The sequence below is a fragment of the Ursus americanus genome, chromosome 11 (assembly GCF_024610735.1).
Source record: "Ursus americanus isolate L20-20 chromosome 11, mUrsAme1.1.p, whole genome shotgun sequence".
In the NCBI taxonomy this organism is placed as follows: domain Eukaryota; kingdom Metazoa; phylum Chordata; class Mammalia; order Carnivora; family Ursidae; genus Ursus; species Ursus americanus.
Genome location: NC_142137.1, coordinates 11,553,897 through 11,577,968, shown reverse-complemented (window position 1 = coordinate 11,577,968; position 24,072 = coordinate 11,553,897).

Sequence of the window (24,072 nt, the reverse complement as noted above, 5' to 3'; positions counted from 1 at the left end):
CATTCAGTTCTAGTGGAAATGTAAAATGGTACAGCCACTATGGAAAACAGTTTGGTACTTTCTTAACACACTAAACATATTCTTAAAATCCAGCAATCACATTCCCTGGTATTTACCCAAAGGAGTTGAAAACTTACCTCAACACAAAAACCTGCACATGGGTGTCTAGCGCAGCTTTATTCATAATTGTCAAAACCTGGAAGGAACCAAGATGTCTTTCAGTAGGCGAATGGATAAATATCAATTCATTCAGTAAATCTGGACAAGAAATTATTATTTAGCACTGAAAAGAAAAGATCTATCAAGTCATGAAAAGACATGGAGGAAACTTAAATATGCATATTAGTAACTGAAAAAAAAAGGCAATCTGAAAAGGCTACATGCTGTATGATCCAAATATATGACATTCTGGAAAAGGCAAAACTATGGAGACACTAAAAATATCAGTGGTTGCCAGAGCTTGAAAAGAGGGGAGTGGGTGAACAGGTGAATCACAGAGGATTTTTAGGGACTGAAACTATTCAGAATGAAACTGTAATAGTGAACAGGTGTCATTATGTATTTGTCAAAAGCCACAGAATATACAAAACCAGGAGTAAACCCTAACGTAAGCTATGGACTTTTGGTGATTATGGTGGGTCAATGTAGGTTCATCAGTTGTAACTAATGTACCATTCTGCTGAGTGCTGTTGATAATGGGGAGGCTATACATGTGTGGGACAAGGAGGATATGGGGAAACTCTTCACTTCTTTTCAATTTTGCTGTGAATCTAAAACTGCTCTAAGAAAAAAGTCTTTATATAAATTATTAAGATAGTAATATAGTTTGTGAATATGATTAATTTTGATATAATATTAATATTGTAATATCATTAATGATCATTGAAATGATAATACAGTGGATTGGCATGAATCAAGCAATATATTCATATATATATATTATATATACATATTTTTTAAATTTAAATTCAAGTTAGTTAACATATAGTGTAGTACTGGTTTCAGGAGTGGAACTTAGTGATTCATCACTTACATATAACACCCAGTATGCATCTCAACAAGTGCCCTCTTTAATCCCAATTACCCATTTAGCCCATCCCCCCACTCACTGCCCCTCCAGAAACCCTGTTTCTCTTAACTAGAGAGTCTCTTATGGTTTGCCTCCCTTTCTGTTTTTATCTTATTTTATTTTTCCTTCCCTTCTCCTATGTTCACCTGTTCAGTTTCTTAACTTCCACATGAGTGAAATTATATGATATATATCTTTCTCTGACTTAGTTTGCTGAGCATAATACATTCTATTTCCATCCATGTTGTTGTAAATGGCAAGACTGCATTTTTTACGGCTGAGTAATATCCCATTGTGTGTGTGTGTGTGTGTGTGTGTGTATACCACTTCTTTATCCATTCATCAGTCGATGGACATTTGAGCACTTTCCATGAATTAGCTATTGTTGAGAGTGTTGCTATAAACATTGGGGTGCAGGTGCCCCTTCAAACCAGTACTTTTGTATCCTTCGATAAATATCTAGTAGCGCAATTGTTGGATCATAAGACAGTTCTATTTTTAACTTTCTGAGGCACCTCTGTACAGCTGTACATCTTTGCCAACATCTGTTGTTTTCTGAGTTGTTAATTTAGCCATTCTGACAGATGTGAGGTGGCATCTCATTGTGGTTTTGATTTGTATTTCCCTGATGATGAGTGATGTGGAACATTTTTTCATGTGTCTGTTAGCCATTTGTATGTCTTTGGAGAAATATCTGTTCATTTCTTCTGCTCATTTCTTAACTGGATTATTTATTTTTTGGGTGTTGATTTTGATGACTTCTTTATAGATTCTGGATACTAGCGCTTTATCTGATAAGTCATTTACAAATATCTTCTCCCATTCCGTCAGTTGCCTTTTAGTGTTGTTGATTGTTTCCTTCACTGTGCAGAAGTTTTTTTAACTTGATGATGTCCCAATAGTTCATTTTTACCTTTGTGTTCCTGGCCTCCAGAGACATATCTAGTAAGAAGCTGATGCAGCCAAGGATAAAGAGGCTGCTTCCTATTTCTTCCTCTAGGATTTTGATGGTTTGCTGTCTTATATTTAGGTGTTATATCCATTTTGAATTTTTGTGTATGGTGTAAGAAAGTGGTCCATTTTCATTCTTCTTCATGTGGCTGTCCAGTTTTCCCAACACCATTTGTTGAAGAGACTCTTTTTTTCTTTTGGATGTTCTTTCCTGCTTTGTCGAAGATTAGTTGACCATAGAGTTGTGGGTCCATTTCTGGGCTCTCTATTCTGTTCCATTGATCTATGTGTCTGTTTTTGTGCCAGTACCATGCTGTCATGATGATTACAGCTTTGTAGTACAGATTGAAGTCTGGAATTGCCATGCCTTCCACTTTGCTTTGCTTTTTCTACATTACCTTGGTTATTCAGGGTCTTTTCTGGTTCTGCACAACTTTTAGGATTGTTTGTTCTAGCTCTGTGAAAAATGCTGGTAACATTTTGATCAAGATTGCATTGAATGTGTAGATTGTTTTGGGAAGTATAGACTTTTTAACAACATTTGTTTTTCCAATCCATGAGCATGGAATGTTTTTCCATTTCTTTGCGTGAGCTTACAGATCTTTTACCTCTTTGATTAGGTTTATTCCTAGGTATCTTATGGGTTTTGGTGCAATTATAAACAGGATCAGTTCCTTGATTTCACTTTCTGCTGCTTCATTATTGGTGTATAGAAATGTAACAGATTTCTGTACACTGATTTTGTATCCTACAACTTTGCTGAATTCATGAATCAGTTCTAGCAATTTTTTGGTGGAGTCTTTTGGGTTTTCAACATAGATTATCATGTTGTCTATGAAGAGCAAAAATTTGAATTCTTGTCTGATTGCTGACTTCCAGTACAATGTTGAAGAGCACTGGTGAAAGTGGACATCCCTGTCATATTCCTGATCTCAGGGGGAAAGCTCTCAGTCTTTCCCCATTGAGAATTATATTAGCTGTGGGTCTTTCATATATGGCCTTTATGATGTTGAGGTATATTCTTTCTATTCCTACTTTCTTGAAGGTTTTTATCAAGAAAGGATTCTCTGTTTTGTCCGTTGCTTTTTCTGCATCTGTTGAGAGGGTCATATGGTTTGTATCATTTCTTTTATTAATGTGATGTATCATGTTGATTGTTTTGTGGATATTGAACCACCCCTGAAGTCCAGGGTTAAATCTCACATGATCATGGTAAACAATCCTTTTAATGTACTGCTGGATTCAATTAACTAGTATCTTCTTGAGAATTTTTGAATCTATATTTATCAGGGATATTGGCCTTACTTCTCCTTTTTAGTGGGGTCTTTGTCTGGTTTTGAAATCAAGGTAATGCTGGCCTCATAGAATGAATTTGGAAGTTTTCTTCCATTCTATTTTTTGGAACAGCTGCAGTAGAATAGGAACCGATTTCTCTTTAAATAGTTGATAGAATTCCCCTAAGAAGCCGTCTGGCCCTGGATTCTTTGTTTTTTGGGGAATTTTTATTACTGATTCAATTTCTTTGCTGGTTATGGGTCTGTCCAAATTTTCTATTTCTTCCTGTGTCAATTTTTGTAGTATATATGTTTCTAGGAATTTATCCATTTCTTCCAGATTGCCCAATTTGTTGACATATAATTGCTCAAAATATTCTCTTATAATCGTATTTCTGCGGTATTGGTTGTGATCTCTCCTTTCTTATTTGTGATTTTATTTCTTTGGGTCCTTTCTCTTTTCTTTTTGATAAGTCTGGCTAGGGGTTTATTAACTTTATGAATTATTTCAAAGAACAATCTCCTGGTTTCATTGATCTGTTCTGTTTATTTTTTTTATTTCTATATCATTTATTTCTGCTCTGATCTTAATTATTTCCCTTCCTTTGCTGTTTTTAGGCTTTATTTGCTGTTCTTTTTCCAGTTCCTTCAGGTGTAAGTTTAGGTTGTGTATTTGAGACTTTCCTTACATCTTGAGGAAGGCCTGTATTTCTAATTATCCCCTCTTAGGGTCACCTTTGCTGCATCCCAAAGGTTTTGGACTGTCATGTTTTCATTTTCATTTGCTTCTATGGATTCTTAAAAATTTCTTCTTTAATTTCCAGTTGACCCATTCATTCTTTAGTAGGATGTTCTTTAACCTCCATCTATTTGCAGTCTCTCTAAATTTCTTCTTGTGGCGACTTCAAGTTTCATAGTGTTGTGATCTGAAATTATGCATGGCATGATCTCAATCTTTTTGTACTGATTGAGGCCTGATTTGTGACCCAGTATGTGATCTATTCTGGAGAATTTTCCATATGCACTCCAGAAGAATGTGTATTCTGCTGCTTTAGGATGAAATGAATATATCTGAATGGATGGATATAGCTGAATATATCTGTTAAGTCCATCTGAATGGATGGATATATCTGAATATATATGTTAAGTCCTATATTTGAATGTATCTGTTAAGTCCATCTGGTCCAGTGTGTCATTCAAAACCATTGTTTCCTTGTTGATTTTCTGTTTAGATGATCTGTCTATCTGTGAGTAGGGTGTTAAAGTCCACTGCTATTATTCTATTATCATCAATGAGTTTCTTTAAGTTTGTTGTTAATTGATTTATGTACGTGGCTGCTCCCAATTTGGGTGCATAAATATTTACAATTGTTATATCTTCTTGTTGGATAGACCCCTTTATTATAATATAGGGCCCTTCTTCATCTCTTATTGCAATCTTTTGTTTAAAATCGAATTTGTCTGATATAAGTATGGCTACTCCAGCTTTCTTTTGCTGTCCATTAGCATGATAGATGGTTCTCCACACCCTCACTTTCAATCTGGAAGTGTCTTTGGGTCTAAAATTAGTCTCTTGTAAGCAACATATCAATGGGTCTTGTTTTTTTGATCCATTCTGATACCCTATGTCTTTTGATTGTAGCATTTAGTCCATTTACTTCAGAGAATTATTGATAGATATGAATTTAGTGCCATCGTATTCCCTATAAAGTCACTGTTCCTATAGATTGTCTCTGTTCCTTTCTAGTCTTTGTTGCTTTTAGTCTCTCTTTCCCACTTAAAGGGTCCCCTTAAATATTTCCCGTAGAGCTTGTTTAGTGTTCACAAACTCCTTTAGGTTTTGCCGTCTTGGAAACTCTTTATCTCCCTTTCTATTCCGAATGACAGCCTTGCCAGATAGTATTGTTGGTTACATATTTTTCCCATTCAGCACATTCAATATATCATGCTACTGTTTTCTGGCCTACCATATTTCTGTGAACAGATCGGCTGCTAACCTTATGTGTCTACGTTTGTAGATTAAGGACCTTTTGTCCCTAGTTGCTTTCAGAAGTCTCTTTTTATCTTTGTATTTTGCAAATTTCACTATGATATGTCTTGGCATTGACCTGTTTTTGTTGATTTTAGGGGCAGTTCTCTGTGCTTTTGGACCTGGATGCCTGTTTCCCTCCCCATATTACGGAAGTTCTCAGCTACAATTTGTTCAAATAGACCTTCTGCCCCTTTTTCTTGCTCTTCTTCTTCTGGGACTCCTATGATATGGATATAATTGCACTTTGTGGAATCGATGAATTCCCTAAGTATATTCATGATCTAATAATTTTCTTTCCTTCTTTTCAACTTTATTATTTTTCATAATTTTATCTTCTATATCACCTATTTATTCTTCTGCTTCTTCTCTCCTCATTGGGATTACATCCAGTTGATTTTGCATGTCAGTTATAGTATTTTTCTTATTTTGGCCTGACTAGGTTTTGGTCTTTTATCTCTTCAGCCAGAGTTTCTCTGGTGTCTTCTGTGCTGCTTTCAAGCCCAGCTAGTATTCTTATGATTGTTGTTCTAAATTCTTGTTCAGATACATTGCTTATATCTGTTTTGAGCAAATCCTTGGCTGTGATTTTTTTTTCTTGATCTTTGTTTTGTGGAGAATTCCTCCATCATGTCATTAAGTCTAGGTTTCTGTCCTTGTGTGTTATAAAAGCTTGTTATGATTCCTGCTTTTGAGAGTAATTCTATGTTAAAAAGGGTTCCTACACTTTCCAGGGCCTAGCACTTCAGGAAGTATTTCTGGTGTATCGTGTATAAACTCTGCTGTTGTGTTTTGGCTGCTTTTCCCACAGGTCAGTCCTCTGCAGAGTTCCTCCTTGCTTGCAGTGGGAGCAACTAGCTGTGTTTGATTTGTTTTTTATGATAAACGTGATTTTAAAAAAAACAACCTGATTCAAGAAAAGAGAAAAGGAAAAGGAGCAAGAAAGCAAACAAACAGGCAAACAAAGAAGTATAAGCCTGATTCCAAAGAAAAGGAAAGAAGGAAAAAAGAAAGAGGAAAAAAAAGCCTGATCCAAAAAAAGAGAAAAAGAAACAAAGAAGCCAACAAATGAACAAAAAATTATAAGCCTGATGCCAAAGAAAAAAGAACAGTTTAAAAAATAAACAAAAAATAATTATATATATTATATAACTATAACATATATATTCTTTTATATATGTATATAAGAAATGGGGGGAGAAGCCTGGTCCGGGGTTGGGGTAAGTGACTCCAGCCTCTGCTGGAAACTGTGTTTCTCTCTGAAGTCCCATTGTGCTGGTGGGTGAGTGGGAAGTGTAGTGGAAGATGGTATCACCCTACCCTCTCATCCCCAGGGAGGGGAACTCACTGCTCTCATTCAGAAAGCCCTCACAGAAAAGTGAACAATCTCCCCTTCTGTGTCCCCAGCTTTCACCAGATCTCTGCTCTCAAACTATCTGTGGACAGCCCTTGGCATGCCCGGCACCACAGTTCTCCTGTTTTATCTCTGCCCGGTGGCTGGGATTCAAAACAACAAATCTTAAAGTACCTGGCAGTGCACATACACAGTCCCTTCTCCTGTAGGAGAGTGTCACAGTGCTGTACAGGCACTGGCACTTTTCTGTCCCAGAAAAGCCACCCCACACCTGTATGAGTGCCCAGAGTCTATGTTGAAACACAGCAAAAAGCTTCAACCAGGTTATCCTGCCCTCTGTGTGCGTCTTTGTACCCTGCTGTTGAATGGTGGCTCAAAACTGCCCAATGGGTCTTCTGTCCTTAGAGAGGCAGATACCGTCTTCCAAATGCACTCCAGGAAGGGGAGCATTCTCTCCCCATGGGACTCAGAGGATCCCCACACCACGGCACCTTTCATGAACCCTACATGCCACTTTCTCTCCCACTCTCTCCCTCTCTCCCTGATTTCTGTCTGCGAAAATTGTCCCCACCCTTCCCCTCCATAGGACCGCAGCTTTTCTCTTTCTCAATTCACATCCCCAAACCTCGCATTGTCCACGTTCTCTCCCTCCAGTTGTACAGATTGTTTTCTTAATCTTTAGATCAATTTCCTAGTTGTTCAAAATGATTAGATGTTGATCTAGTTATGTTCATGGGACAAGGCAAGCCCAGGGTCCCCCTATTAATCTGCCATCTTTGCTCCTCCTCCTAAGCAATATATATTGGTTGAATTTGGATTCATGGTGTAACAGGGTGTGGGAACAAAAACACAAACATATGCAAAACACAAACATCACATCCACACCCCCCCCACACACACACAGGCATAGCCATGATCTGCAACATTTGCGTCTTTATATGAACCAGAACTAAATGTAAACGTGAGAGTCTCATGAAGAAAGATGTATTAGCTTGTTAGGACTGTTGTAACAATATACCACTGATGGGGTGGCTTAAGCAAAAGAAATTTATTTTCTTACTGTTCTCTGGACTAGAAGTCCAAGATCACGGTGTTAGCAGGTTTGGTTTCTTTGGAGACCTCTCTCCTTAGCTCGCACATGGCCACTTTCTTGTTGGTTCCTTAGGTGGTCTTTCCTTGGTGCATGCATGCCCCTAATGTCCCACTGTGTGTCTGAGTTTCCTCTTCTTCTAAGGATACCAATTAGGCTCGATTAGGACATCCTACCACCTTCATTTTAACAACATCACTTTTTTAAAGCCTCTATCTCCAAATATAGTCACATTTTGAGGTATGGGGGGGGGTTAGGGCTTCAACTTATGAAGAAGGGGAGGGCAATTCAGTTTATAACAGAAGTGATAAATAGCTCACTTTGAACTACTTTTGCATTCATTACCTCCAATTTTTAAAAAGAACATTATTATATTTCATAGATTTTCCACACACTCTCGATCCCCACATTTCATTCTAGAGACATTAGTCAGAAAAAGTCAGGAAAGCCTTCACAGAAGATAATAGTGGAAATAGCCTTTGGTGTTGCCATGCCTACAGTATAATCTTGCAACATGAAGTTTGAAAGTTATCTTATAAATTTTGTCTTTATACTACGCTGACACATATCTGAGAGTCAATTATTTTTATTAATTTTTATTATTGCTATGAATAAACACATTTTTACAAACAGAAACATTGCTTTTTATCCTTAATTGTGAATATTTTTTAGTTTGATCTGTTAATTTCTTAATAATTTCCACACGGTTGGATACAAAGACTTTTCAATTTCATTGAGAACACACATGTTTTTTTAAAAAATATATATCTTAAAATGTTTGCTGATTTTTATTCTCTGCACTATCATTATTCTGGAGACGACAGTTAGAAAACAAAAGCCTATTGGCAATGTCTGTTAGTAAAAATAGCTTGGATGTTTCTCTTGTTAAATCATTTTTTGTGTGTATGTTATATAACACTCAGAAGAAAAATGTTTTGATTTTTTTTCATTTTACTAGACTGTTTATATTGTTTTGAAAAACATTTTAAACTCTAGGTGTTATATACGGCTATTCACTTTCTTTTTCTCTTAATTTAAGATACTGTATTGTTAAATCATCATTTTCTTTAATTTTTTGAAGTAAAAATTAGATCTGGCTTTTTAAAAGTTTCATGGAGTAACACATTCCAGGAGATGCACAGTTTCAATAAACCACAATATAAAATGATACTTCAGTAAGTGATGACTGATAGGATTAACGCTATGCACTCCAGCATTTTCTTAATCACTAACTAAATCTACAACTAAATCCAATAGTGGCCTTTCTGTGCTTTAAAAGTGCCCTTTAGTCTGAATTCTTCAAACAAAATGGAAAATTAATCAAACCATTAAGATTCCTATTTTATGTATTACTAACTTTTTGATTTTCTTAAAAGTTTAATAATTTCTTGCCATGTAAATTTAGACTTTATTCAGAGTAAGACACATGTAGCTGATGATGCAAGTTTAATTAATTTTCTGACTTTTATTACTTTTTTCATAATTAACTTATTTTAAAAAATGAAAACCTAGAGATTACGATATTCTAAATTATGTCCTTACTAATTTTATACAGGCCAACACCTAAGAGAGTCTTCAGAGACAACATCGAATAATTTGAAACTTAAAATGGAAATTGGAAGTGGAATCTGTATTGACATAAAGGGAATATTTTCCATTTACTTGGCCTTCTCCCCATTCTTTGCTGAGCAGACTTTGTGTGTGGTGTTCCTTGGGCAGTTTCAGTATGTGATCCAATAGTCCAGTGGGTGGAGATAAATGGAGTTTGGTCATATAGTAAGAGGAGCAAGTAGGTCAGATTGGAGGGGTGCAGAGTAAGGACATCAGCCTGATGGAGGGAGTACATAGCTATCGGAGGATGAAAGATCAGCGCGTGGTGGGAATAAGCATACTTGCATACTTCCGATAAGAGGCTCATGTAGATTAATCAGGGTTGCAAATCTGCATGTGTTGTTAGCTTTGTCTCCAAAAATCAACCCAAGAGAAACTACAGAAGAAGAAAACACTTACTGAGATGAATCAAATAAAACCTTTGAGACACTTCCACAGAGATGGAAGCTGTCTTGGACTAGGATGATGGGTCGCAGTCTGGGGCAGAGTGGCCAGAAGGCAGGGGCAGAGCAGGTTGGGAAGAGGTTATAAATTCTACTTTTTCCTTCTCACAACGTTGCTGGGGCAAAATTGTTTCCTCTTCCTTCTCCATATAAATCATAGCAACAGTCAATTGTGCTGGGCAGTGGGCAGGAGGTAGTTGTAGTAATTTTAGGGCAGCACAAAAGCCCTGCTGGGTTGAGAATCAAGCGATAAAATCAGTTTATCCCTGTCTCCTCATCCAAACCTTCTGGGCTGGCGGGTTGCCTCTTACTTTACAGCTTCTTTTTAAAAATGTTACAGGCAAATCCCTTACCACAGTATTCACTTGGTGCTACGCCAGCAAATGGGGTTGTCTAAAATTTTTGGGCTTGACTTTGTTGCCCTGAAGCTGATTATTCCCTTCCTCTTAAACTCCAGAGAAGTGACAGAGAATACTTTCCTCAGTCTCCAGTGCCCACTACCAGACAAGATAGTCTTTAACCCAGGGAAAATAAAAGCACAGGGAAATTAGTCACATACACAAGTTACACATCCACTGTAAAAGTAAAACACACCAGATAACACATATCAAAGACAAAAAGAGACTTCTATTGGATTTAACAACAATAAGACTAAATAAGATTCAATAATATATTGCCTACAGGAGACACATTTAAACAAAAATACAAAGTTTGAAAATAAATACATACAGAAAATATACCAGGGGAAAGAAAGTTGTGAGATAAATTTAATATCTGAAAGACAGAACTCAAGAAAAAAGTATATGAGACAAAGGTGGGTATTCTATACTGGTAAGATTAAAAAAAAAAGTTGAGATAACCATCACAAAATCCATCTATTAAACACTTGTGTCTCTAAATTTATGAAGTTATAACTGACATTGTGATGGATTGACTTACTGTATAAAGAGAAATAAAAGTGAACTTGTTCCTCAAACTGTATAATGAATTGGACACCAGATGGATTAAAGATCTAAATGGGAAAGGTAAATATAAAGTCAATGGAAAATGGGGGAGTTCTTTTTAAACAAACCCCAAAAACAAATTATAAACCAATATATTTATGTACCAGACTACACCAAAATCGATGATTTCTGTTCATGAATTACACCACAGACAAAGTAATGGGTAGATGACAATGTTCTGGGTAAACCTATTTTATAATGCCCAAAATTGGTGAGTGATTAACATCTACCAGATACATATACCATTAAAACTAACAATAGGAAGACAGACATAAGATGAACAGAAGCGACTGAAAGAAAGCCAAAACATTCAATAAACATGTGAAGAGATGCACAAACTCATTAATGAGAAAAATGCAAATAATATAGAGATATCATATTAAATTCATATTGACAAAATTAGAAAGCCAGATAATGTCAAGTGTTGCTAGAACATAGAGATACAGGAGCTCTCATGCATTGTAAGACAGTCTTTAAATTAGTGATGCCATTTTTGAAAGCAATCTCACAATTCTTAATCAAATAGCATATGCATCCCCCATGACTCAAAACTTTCACTCCTGAATATAAATCTCAGAAAAATTATCCCACAATTTTATAAGGGATCATACATAAGGATTTCATACAGTGACTTCGTTGTGATACATGGATTTTGGGAAATCTCAGTGCTTATCATACACACACACACACACATAATGTATATATGTATATATAATATATATATTATATATACACACACACGGCAATATGAAGAAATGTTACATAGTACTGAGTAAAGAAAGAATCAGAGCAAGATATTTAGTACCATACCATTTATATAAATAAAAAATTCATATAGGAAATATCAATAAATTTTTCCAGGTATGTTTGATGCATACTCATTGAACACATTAGATTGTTGGTAGGTTGGAGAGTAGCAGTGACCCAGGGATAAGGGAGTTCTGCATGGGAATATAAAATGGGGATACAGTGAATTGGATAAATAAATAAAACAAGAAGACTCATTAAGACAAAGGGGGATTTTAATGAAGATATGATTAATTCAACCATTATCTGCACCTGAGTCTAAAAAAACAAGCAAATAGAAATTTAAAGTAGATTAAGTAAAAAAAAAAAAGTATAATGTAAAAGGTAAGTAAGTATGCAGAGAATTTTTGGCTCTTAATAAACTTGCATTATGTACTCCAATAAAAAAAATGTCTTATCCACACAATTGAACTGAACAGTAGCACCAATGTATATAGTACAGTTATTAAGATATTTTAGCATTGCTTTACATCTCATCAAAAGAAGCTTCTCATCATCATGTAAATATGATTACTGAATAGTATAATTATTTCTTCCATTCTTATTACCTTAATAACAATATAAATTTTCAGCTATTTTTCTAAGTATATATATATATATGCACGTATGTAGGTGTGTGTGTGTATATATATATATACACACACACACACAATGCAAACTTAAGGATATATTCCAGAAATAACTAAGACTAGGAAAATTAGCATCATTAAAATTTTCATCTAATTTCATTAAAGAAATTTGATTTCAAGAACTTTTCAATGAATAGATCAATTATATGAAAGCCTGTGACTTTTTTGTTTTTAATAACTTTTTAAAAATCCATCTATCAGCAAATATAACATTGTAATTAATTCTAAGAACATTTTAATTTACAGACTCAAATTCTATATCTTGTATCCCAATTTAAAAATCTAATATACCAATTTATATTAATGAAGATTCTTGGGACTAAAATATATCCTCATGCTTGTTATATATAAAGCATTGACATTTTGGTCTCCGTATTCATCTGACTCTCAAAATGGCTACCAAAAGACAAATTATTCAATTTCCTATGTCATTAGAAAGATTTTCCTGCTTCTTATTTTGCGTAATCTCCTGATCTTTTACAAGTTCTATACCAAACAGATACAAAAGAGAAAATGTCAAATATCATTAGAGAACTTGAACATTTTTACAGGTAACATTTGTTATTAGAAAGTCAAAGTTATGAAACAACAGTATTCCAACAATCCCTTCTTTCCACCTGGCTAAGACTATTCCATTCAGGAGAGAGTCTGGAGGTTTAATTTAAAGGGCATTCTAAAACTGAGATGAATGGATTTTTAGCTATTTGGGTGTCACATGGCTGCCATGAGTACAGATGGCCATCTAAAATACTGAGATTATCAAAGAGGGGTATGCTGAACAGAACAAACATCCCTACCCCCGCTTAATCACTGTCTCTTCTCAGCTACCTAGTCCCCTCTCTACCTCTATGAATTGTTCTGCGAGCCACTCTGTTTAGGTCTGTTTCCCCTTAGGTTTTATGTACCTATCTATCTGACTCTTATGCTTTTTTTTGTCTCTTTTTTGTTCTTCTCCATCTCTCTGATTTTATGCTTATGTTTACAATAGTGCATATGTAAATCAGATAAGTTAAAGTGTTATATGCTTCCTTCTGTTTCAAGCTTTCAAGTCACCCTAAAGTGATTTGTGTCTTGATTAATGAACTTGAGAAGAAGAAAAGAAATTTACTTCTAATATGCAGGTCACTGTAGATTATACTTAATCATCCATTTTAGCAGCTAACAAAACAAATAGTGTCCTTCTTTCCAACCAAATGAAGTGGACTTTTTTCAGTCTTATAGTATCAGTCACACAAAAGAGGTGGAGAATTACAGACTCACGATATGAGTTTCACCTCTGTTTCTTGAACATCATTCGTGAGGAACTATATCGAATCTATCTTTTCTTCAACATTCATTCTACAAATGTAAAAAACTTATCTAGAGTGCTAGACACCCACTGATGGAAGTTAAAGGTCGCATGGAAAACAGAGTAAAGTAAATACACCGATCAATGTAATGTTAAAAATATTCTGGAGAAACAAATGACAGGTTTAGAACAGCATCTAACACAAAATCTTACGGTTCTTTGAGCAAGTGATGTTTGACATGAGATTGGAACTGTGAAAGTAGAAGGGTCAGCAGCATCCATTCCTGTTCCTCTCCAGTCTTTCTTCCATACTGCAGCTAGAGGAATCTACTTAAAATTCACATGAGATGCCATGTTCATGGACCCTTCCTCCTTCAATTTAAAATACTTTGGTGCTCAGTCCTTGACATCATGTGAAAGGCTCTCCAGTTTACATATGCTCTCACCCCAGAGAGGAGGAGACACATGCCATTCCTGAGGCCTGGAAACTTCTTCCCATATTTTCCTTCCTGTGGAGTTAACTCATTTAGAACAGCCTAGATGGAAATGTGGAAGGCATAGTGGCTTCCTTGTCCTAACAAAAATTTTGAGCCTCTTCAAAGTGAGAAAATACTCTCTAGTTAAGTGCATATTTCCAGGAAATCTAGAAAATTAGTACAACCCTAATGTATTGACACATATGATTTAGTTTACTATATCTTTACAATTTTCTTATGCTACATATCAGATAAAGTCTTCCCAATAAGTACTTCCTAGTGCATACCCTAGAGATGATCCTAAGACTGGGTTTTCATCTAAAATTCATCTAAAATTTAAAATCCATAAAATACGTTATGAGATGGAAATTGTATTTTCCAGTTGATAGTCATTGTTCTGCTCAGAAATGCAATCTCAGAGTCCTTTAACCTATTTCCATATGAATGTATCCTATACTTTAGTTCATTAGCTCAAATTCAAGTGCAAGATAAAAATTGTTCATGCTAATCACTCCATTTGTGATTTTTACCGGTGACTGTTTGCTGATTTTATTCACCAAAAATCACAGTGCTATACATTCTTATGAAAATCAAGTGAGTTAAAATGCATAAAAGCACTTTGCAACCACTAACAAGTTCTGAAACTGTAAAACAATATTTTGGGAGTAGTGTTTCTGTCCTCAATAAGGAACTGGTGTTATTCTTCTGAGACATAAAAGCAACAGTTGTGTTTTCTTAGTTGTGAAAAATCTACACAAGCAAACCAAACTTCCATGTCTGAATGTGAATTACTTTCATTTCTATCATTTGCTTGCCAAAAAATGTGAATGAGCACTTATGAGAAATAAAAGATTGCCTTAAAATCTTCTCTTTTTGTTTCCTGTTTGCAAATCAACTCTCTTCTGTATACCCTGGAAAATTATGTTTTTGTCTTTTAACACTTAATAAAACCTTATAAAGATTTAGAAAAATCAAGAACTGGATCTACTTGTAGATGGAATAAATGGCCTGCTTTCAGACATCTTCCCACTGGACTGAGAAGCAATCTAATTTTTAAAAGAAAAATTGAAGGAGTCCTTTAAATTAAACCACGTTTTTTTCTTAGAGATCTCCTTCACTGAATACCTATGAAGTACCACATACATAAAGAGATGGGGGGTGGGTAGTAATGAATTCTCAAGTGTGTGCATTTGGGTACTCCTATGAGGTGAAAAATACATATGTGTGTGTACATATATAATTTTTCATGAGACTGGTTATTACTAGGTACCTTCTAGATTATCATTTCTAGGCTGTTAAAAAGACAAGTTGATTGAAATAATCATAATTATTTATAAACAATGAATTCTTCTTAATAATTGTTAGATAGTGGAGGAGAATCGATAAATATCTTCCAAACTGAGAAAAGCATGTTAAAATTGAAGAACGAAGCCAGCCACTCCATACCATTTACACAGAGTTTTAGTCAAGGTAACTTACAGCGGGGATCCGGCAGTGATCCAGACGGTACTCAGCTATTCTTTGCCTCCATTTTCCACCGAGTGTGGCCCATGACCCACAGCTTTTATAGAGCTAGGGGCATTGTGGTAAGTAAAAAGATAGTTACCTAAATTGGTGTCATCTGTGTGCTAAAGGATCTCTACTAGTTATCTCAAGTAGCGCCTTCTGTGCCTTCCCGAATTCCAGTCAAGGCATAAATTAACGGCCACCGAACCTGGGATACATAGCCCCAAAGGAGATCATTCCATAGGCACGAACAAGATGGAGGGCCAAAAATGGAATCAGCACTCTTATAATAACACAAACAATAACAATACAAAAGTAAAAAAAAAAAAAACTCAGGAATTCTAAATGTGGATACGTTTAAGCCAGCATACAAATGTTAAGCCCACTGACTTTCTCCTTGCATCTTTGTCCACCACACCCCTCATAAAGAAAACATCCTTGATAGAAATTTCGGTTTCTCTTCTAGAGACTTAAGCAAACATTAACCAATTTAATCCTAAAGTAAGAAATTTTTCTTTCAATAAATGTAAAACCTAAAACAGTCTAAATCTCTCCCATTTGGGAACTGATTAAGTAAATCATTACATTTCTATATAGTTAAATATCATGGCAGCAGTTTTTTAAAGGATTTGATTTATTTATTTGAGAAAGAGAGCATGAGTCAGGGGCAAAGGTGGAGGGAGAGGGAGAAGCAGAGTCCCCACTGAGCGTGGGGCCCGATGTGAGGTTCAGTCCCACGACCCTGAGATTATGACCTGAGCCAAAGGCAGACACTTAACAAACTGAGCCACCCAGGCGCCCCTCATGACAGCAATTTTAAAATGAGATACAAAACATTTGATAAAAATATGATTCTGTTCTATAAACAATGACTATGGACTCATATTTGTATGGAAAATTTCCAGGATAACTTATAATCATGTGTTAATAGTGTCTAGTAGAAGAATCATTACCTGAATCATTGGGCACTGGTGTTATTTTTCTATATTTTTTTTGCATTTTTCAAACATTCTACAATAAACACCCATTTTACATACCAGAAGAATATACTGGTATTTTAGATGAAAAAGCTTATTGATCTGGGTTAGGCAAAGGTTTTATACATGTTGGGCTACCCAGCTCTGAGGTCTTCAAGGATATATCAGAAAATGATTTCCTACATCAGACAACCAGAGATACATTCTAATCAGAAACGTGTGAACACATTCTTTTGGCTCAAGGGCAATCTCTGTGTTTACTCTTGTGGTCTCAAGAAATCTAACAGCCAGCACTCGACCTCATTTCCATCTCTTATAAATTTTATGTAAAAACTTATTTCATATGAAGAAATGTGATTGGTGGCTACAAGAGGGAAATGATCTTCAGGTGCCTTGGTAGACCTCAGCATTTTCAGGCAAGAAGATTCAGTGCTTTGTACCTACTTCTGCATCAATGCTTTAAAATGGACACGGAAAAGCTGGAGCTCTTGAGAAAAATGATCATAATGATAAGTGGATTTTTCAACCTGCCGTATAAGGTAGAGTTGGAATAAATTGTGATCTCTGGCAAGGAGAAGGGTAGACTTGAAAGAGAAATGATAGCTACCTTGAGATGCTAGAAAACATGTCAAAAGAAAGACACGTGGAAGAGATAGGCTGATTGCCTAGTTGTTGCCAAATAGGAGAAAGTCATTGATGACTGATTAAAACAAATAAAGACCATTTGAAATAATTGGAACAATTTGCAAATTAGCTAGACCACTAAGGATAGTATAATCCACGTAACTAAATGAATTCAAGCTGAGCCTGGATGATGAATTACTAGAAAAATTTTTAAAATATCGGTATGTCAAGAACAGATTGGATGAGATGGAATCTAAATTACCTTTCAGTTCCTCGATGTGGTAATTCCAAGGTAAGCCAGGGAGCGACAGAAAAACCATGGGCCCATTTGTGAGCACATGCACGTGGTGGAAGATTTTGCAGTTAGTGGAAGAGAGGATAGCAGAAGTAAACAACAACAACAAACATAAAAGTTATGTCAAAAAACCATAAAAATACAAGGGTTGCAAAAAACCTGACTGCTGTCGGAAGTTGAAGCAATATAATAAACAGACTGATACTCTACTACTACAGATGTGAGTAACTGTTGAAGTTTCTTTACAAATTAATTTCTACTTAGAACCTTTATACTCTGGTCACTACTCGAGTCTCTCCCTTTCCAGATACATGTCAAGATTCTTTAATGCATGCGCATGCCAAGACATTTAGGGATGAGTGCCTTCAACTACCCACAAACTCATCTGAGTACTTTCTCATCCCAAGCAGCCTGACTCAGTTCCAAGGGCTCTTCCCCTTATGAGCCGTTCTGGGGGAACAGGAAGCTTCTCACGGAGTAGCACCTGCATCACTGCATTTCCCACTGGGTTCTGGCCAACCTCCTATAATGCTGAAGGGAGTCTGGGCTACATGCCCACTGCTCTTCGGATGTTCAGACATTTCTGCACCCACTACAGCACTGCAGGAGAGCAGAGCACAGATGAAACCCTATTGCAATCCCAAGGGAGTGTCTTTCCAGTTAGGAGAGAGAAACCCTTCTCTCTCTTCTGCTTTTGGTTAAGATATGTTTTCTCTATGCCCTGCAATCCTCTTCCTATGTTTTTGGACAAGATGTTTTGTGTGTCTGTAGTAGCAAATCCTCTTCCTCTCCCTAGGGCTTAAGATTTTGAAAGTAAAGCCAGGATGTCTTACAGGAGTTTCAACTTTCTGCCCTGCTACATTTATTCCCTGAGGCAATAAATACATGCTGACCAACTTGCTTCAATGGGGATAAAAGAAAGGGAAAGATACAAGGGTTACCTAAAAAGACTAATGTTTCCAAATATAACCTTCTTTTTAAAATGAAAAACCCATCATAAATATATACATTTTTATGTGGAAGACAGCAGTGACTTAGGATACTGAAACAAAAATCTTAAGAAAACACCAGGAATCGGTTTCTTAAATGGAAATTTAAAAAAGTAGAATTAACAGTGGATTATATAAATGACAGAGAGGTAGGCTTTACCACAAAGATTGGTTGTATTGTGTTAGAATGGTGAAACTAAGAAGGTAATGAGTGGCAGATTGAGACGTCCTCAATATACTTTCCAGAAAGGCTTCAGCAGGAATGGAATGTTTTCACCCTTAGCTCATCCTCCATTTTACTCTTTGCTTTCTAATTTGCATATGGACAAGGCTTCCTGTGGTTGAAGTATCTTCATCAACTTACCTTCAATATGGCTAGTTGTGAACTATTCCAGCACATATCAGCAACAGAAGGATGTGTCAGAACTTTTTTCACACAGCAGATACTGATGAGCCATGATCAGCAGGGAGTCACTGATAACCATTTTGAAAACTGCCACTGACTTTGATAATAATTCTATCATAGTAATAGCTACAAATTCCCAACAAATGTGCTGTTATCATGGTTGGGGGTATTTTGGCAATGCAAATTGGGCTTTTTCCCTAAGCAAGATATAAGATATAGTATGTAGCAGAAATCCATATTCCTCCCCCAAATCCATATTATTTTTCTTCTATGGTAATAGAGGCCACCCACTTTTTAAGTGATAGATATAGTGTATATTCTTCAGTCTCCTTTGTAGCAAGGCAAAGTCAGATGACTAGGTTCTGAGAACAGAATATCTATACAAGATGTATACAGAGTCTGATAGGTATACTTAAATAAAAGTCATGTTTTTGTCTCTTGACTTTTTTTTTCTTTTTTTCTTGCTGGTTAAAAGGCAGATTTGACGGGTGGAACTGAAGCAGTTATCTTGGACCATGAGGTCCTTAGATAGAGCAGTAAGAAAAAAGGAGCCTATGAATTTGATATTGTTAGCCCTAGACTGACAACATGAATTTTTATGTGAAAAATAAGCTTCTGATTTGTGTAAACCACTCTCTTTTTTTAAACCTTGAAGTCAATTCTAATAAAAAAAAAAAATCCAACAATCTACGTGTGTTTTTATTAGTATTCAGAATTCAAATTGCCATGGGACTTCTGCACTCAATAATGCCTCTAGAAATAATCTACTGAACAAAGTATTGATGGAGATAAAACACTTTTATATCAACTTAGAAGGTATATCGTTGCCATAAAAAAGATTTATGTATTATCTAATAAGCATTTCTGCCAGAAAGTAGTGTCTCTGTTAAATAATTACTTAAAATTACAGTTACTATATATTTAAGAAAAAGTACACAGACTTCAATCAGCTTTCAAAGGTATTCAAAATAACTCTGGGGAAAAAACAAACAAACAAAAAAATTAACTCCTTACCAGTAGCCAAAACATGTTTTATTTGCTAAGGAAAGTCCATGGTTAAGGAAACAAATGTTTTCCAAGTAGCAAATTGTGTATCTAAGCTTAGTATTTCAGAGTTTGGGAGACTCTCCTTTAAAGTTCAGACCAGCTAAGACTTGAAATGACAAAAAGTTTAAGAACTTAAAATATTAACCTGGTTTTCCAATCATTCTGAAACATGAAAAATCAAGCCGGCAAACAAGGAATCTGTGACTGTGCAAACAAAATAGACAGCCAGTGGCCTGTTATGGTTTAACATTTTTCCTAAGTAGAATATAGATTTTCATATTTCTTACTATTTTTAAGAAAAACGTTTATTCTCTGGTTAAAAGGATGGCACATCAATGTGATATCGTTGTCTAGTTCCACCACACAATCAGATTCAGCCAGAATGAAACACTGACCATATATAGGGAACAATTTCCATTAACTTCAAGGAGGGATTTTTTGTGGAAGGACTTACCTCCATGACTCACCCTCATCTTGAGCCATGTTCATTAATTTTACCTGGCAATATAAAGCCTTTTTTTCATATTTCATTCTTTCACACGTACGGCTGTTTATCAATTAATAGAGAAAAGCCTAGTTATAAACCACATCCTGGAAGGAATAAATTAGGTGAATTTGAATGACACAGGGTTTTGCTAAGGATTTAACAGTATTGCTAACATTCCCGGGTTTCACAATTATGGGTATGTGATTTTTTTTTTTCCAGATTCTATCTTTCTTGTTTGTTTGAAATCCTGGCATCATTTCAAAATTGTTATGTGTGTGAGAGAAAGGAAGTGTATTTACAAACCTTTTCAGGGGAGAAATGCAGCCCTTAAAGATGCATCGTAGAGCATGTAACAGAAGCAGGTGCCTCTAATGAAACCTACCTGATTCTCACAGTCATCACTTCAAAGTGTGTGAAATCACACATACATTCTCATGCTTCAAAATATTTTTAAATGATGCTTCTACTTCATTTTGATGACATTGGCCCTCTATGTGAAAGAATGAGTTTAATCTGCTTTAATTTAACATGAGGCAAGGCAGGGAGGGAAAGGAGTTTCTTAGGAGCAGGGTATAGCAGCAAAGAGACCATCATGACTAACAAGGAGAAGCTCGCCCTCGAAAAGGCAGAGAGCCAGTTTTAAATGTTTGTGGAAAATAAAATGTAGCACTGGGGAGGGGTGTAGTCGCAGTTGGTAGCTACACAGAAACAACCTCCTATTTGTTGTAAAGGTACTCGATTCATAGTTTGAACTTAAACTCTAATTTATACCTCTTTCCTTTGTTCCTGCTTCCGAATTTAAAGACAAAATTGTGGCCAACAAGAGCATTTGCTTTAGGGCAACCTTGAGTTGAGATAATCACCATTTGCTTTATTATTGTGTAATCCTGGGCTGCTGTTAACTTAGGATAAAGTAAGAAGAGTGGCTCATTCTACACTTAAAATGCTTTTCACATTTAGAACTGGTTTTCTAAACCCTCAAGGTTTATTGTGTTTGATTTTGAAGGAAGGGGTCCATTAACTTGCTAAGACTTTTCAGAGAAACTTCTTGCTGACCTTGGTAATAGCTTCTGAAGCTGGCGATATAAAGAAAGGATGAAGATGAGGACAGCTGCTTTGTCAGCATGCTAGGTTCATGGTGGATTTTATTTCAATATTATGTAAAATTACCAAAAATATACTTTCTGGGTCATACATTTAAACAAAAGTCTTTTTAAAAATTTGAAGCATAATTTCTAAATAATTTATTTAATTACAGAACAGCCAGGTTAATTTTTTTCCTCTTACTCTCATTAATTCACAAATAGGGCTTATAAACTTGAATTTTACTTATGCATGTATTATACAGTGCATATATGGCAGGAATGAATTTTCATTCCAGGAACTAAAAGATAATAGATCAATTTCTAAGGAGAAAATATTAGAATAAAATTATTTTCATTTTGAAGCTATTGGACCTAATGGAAGAGTCCATCTTTGTTTTTACTTTAAAGGTGTATCTATTCAGTGGACATGAAGAAGGGGAATGGGAAAAATCATGTGTAAAATTCTTCAACCAATAAATATTAATCTACTTTTTAAAAATTGTGTTAACATTTAACATGACATTTGCCTTCTTAAAGTTTTTAAGTGTACAATTCTGTTGTTAACTATAGTCATGATATTGTATCACCGAGCTCTAGAACTTACCCATGTTGTATAACTGAAACTTTATACCCATTGAATAGCAACCCTCTACTTTCCCCTGCCTCCGCTCCTGGCAACCACCATTCTGCTTTCTGCTTCTATGAGTTTGACTATTTTAGATACTTCAAATACGTGGAATCATGCAATTTTTGTCCTTCCGTGACTGGCTTATTTCATTTAAAATAATGTCCTCTGGGTTCATCCATGTTGTCACATATTATAGGATCTCCTTGTTTTCTAAGGTTGAATACTATTCCATCATATGTCTACATCAACTTTTCTTTCTTTTTTTCTTTTTTTTTGGCATATAATCTTTCCCAGTTTTATTGAGATGTATACCACATTTTCTTTATTCATTAATCTGTCACTGGACATGGAAGTGTTTCCACATCTTGGCTATTATGAGTAAAACTGCAATGAATATGGGATTACAGATATCTTTTTGAGATACTGCTTTCAATACTTTTAGGTAAATATTCAGAAGAGGGATGGATGGATCACATGAGAATTCTATCTTCAATTTTTTGAGAAACTTCCATAGTGTTTTCCTAATTAACATTCTCGCCAACACCGTGCAAGGGTTCTAGTTTCTCCACAGCCTCATCAACACTTCTCTCTGTCTCTCTCTCTCTTTTTCTAAAAGATGTGAGTTGACATCTTCTTGTGGTTTTGATTTGCCTTTTTCTGATGATCAGTGACATTGAGCATCTTTTTCTATACCTGTTGGCCATTTATATGTTTTCTTTTTAGAAATGTCTATTTAGATCCTTCATCCATTTTAAAAATTGGGTTAGTAATTCTTGTTCTGAAGTTTTGTAATTGTTGTTTAGAAATTCCTTATATATTTTGGATATTACTCTTTTATCAGATACATGGTTTGCAAATATTTCTTTAGGTTGATTTTTCACTCCGTTGTTTCCTTTGCTATTAGAGTTTTTGGTTACCATACAAAGTTATGACAATATTTTTTTACTATATTCTCCATGCTGTACCTTGCATTCCCATTAGATTATATTTAAACTTTATTATCATCATCATTATGTTGTGTTAGAATACACTGCTTCCAGAAACAGAATGTGGATTCTGATAGCCAAGTATCTACTGGAGAATCTGCATAATCTCTACTACATAACATGGAATATTTAATTATTAGAAGGTTTAAAGTACTCTATCTGTATTAAATATATGATTGTTATTACATCCATTTTAAGTTAATACGTGGCATAGAGTATCAATGTCATTATTCTTTTTTTTTTAAAAAGATTTTATTTATTTATTCGACAGAGATAGAGACAGCCAGTGAGAGAGGGAACACAAGCGGGGGGTGGGAGAGGAAGAAGCAGGCTCATAGCAGAAGAGCCTGATGTGGGGCTCGATCCTATAACGCCGGGATCATGCCCTGAGCTGAAGGCAGATGCTTAACTGCTGTGCCACCCAGGCGCCCCTCAATGTCATTATTCTTATTTTAAAAGGCAGGCCAAAAAATTTATACTTAAAAATACTCTTCAGCTTTTTCCCTTCTAGTATTAAAGGACCTTGTGACATATTTATTCTCCAATTCATTGGAGAAATCTGAAAAGCATTATGCACAAATATAAAAATATAGGTGGTTTCAGGCTTTTCTATAATAACTATTGCATTATTGATGTAGTAGACAAAACAAATTGAAAAGAAATCTGACTCTATTTGAGGCCAAATATCTAATTTGACTAAATTAAATCTTAAATCATGCGCTGTATAGATGTAAGACCCTAAGTCTAGATAGATATTTATTGAAGATATTACAGTTGTCAATTCAATGTATCAATATTTAATAGAAGAAACACATTATAGTGTTATTTCCTTGCTTTCCTTATTTAACAAAATCAATCTGGAAAAGATGATTTAATAAAGATGGTTCTTCATTTGCAAGACTAACAGAGGTGCTAATTCATAATGGAAGAGTTGACTGGAATTTAATGATTTACAGGAGAAATTCATATCACTCAGTTTGCTTTTGGGTACACAAAAAGATATGAAGAAGTTTTGAC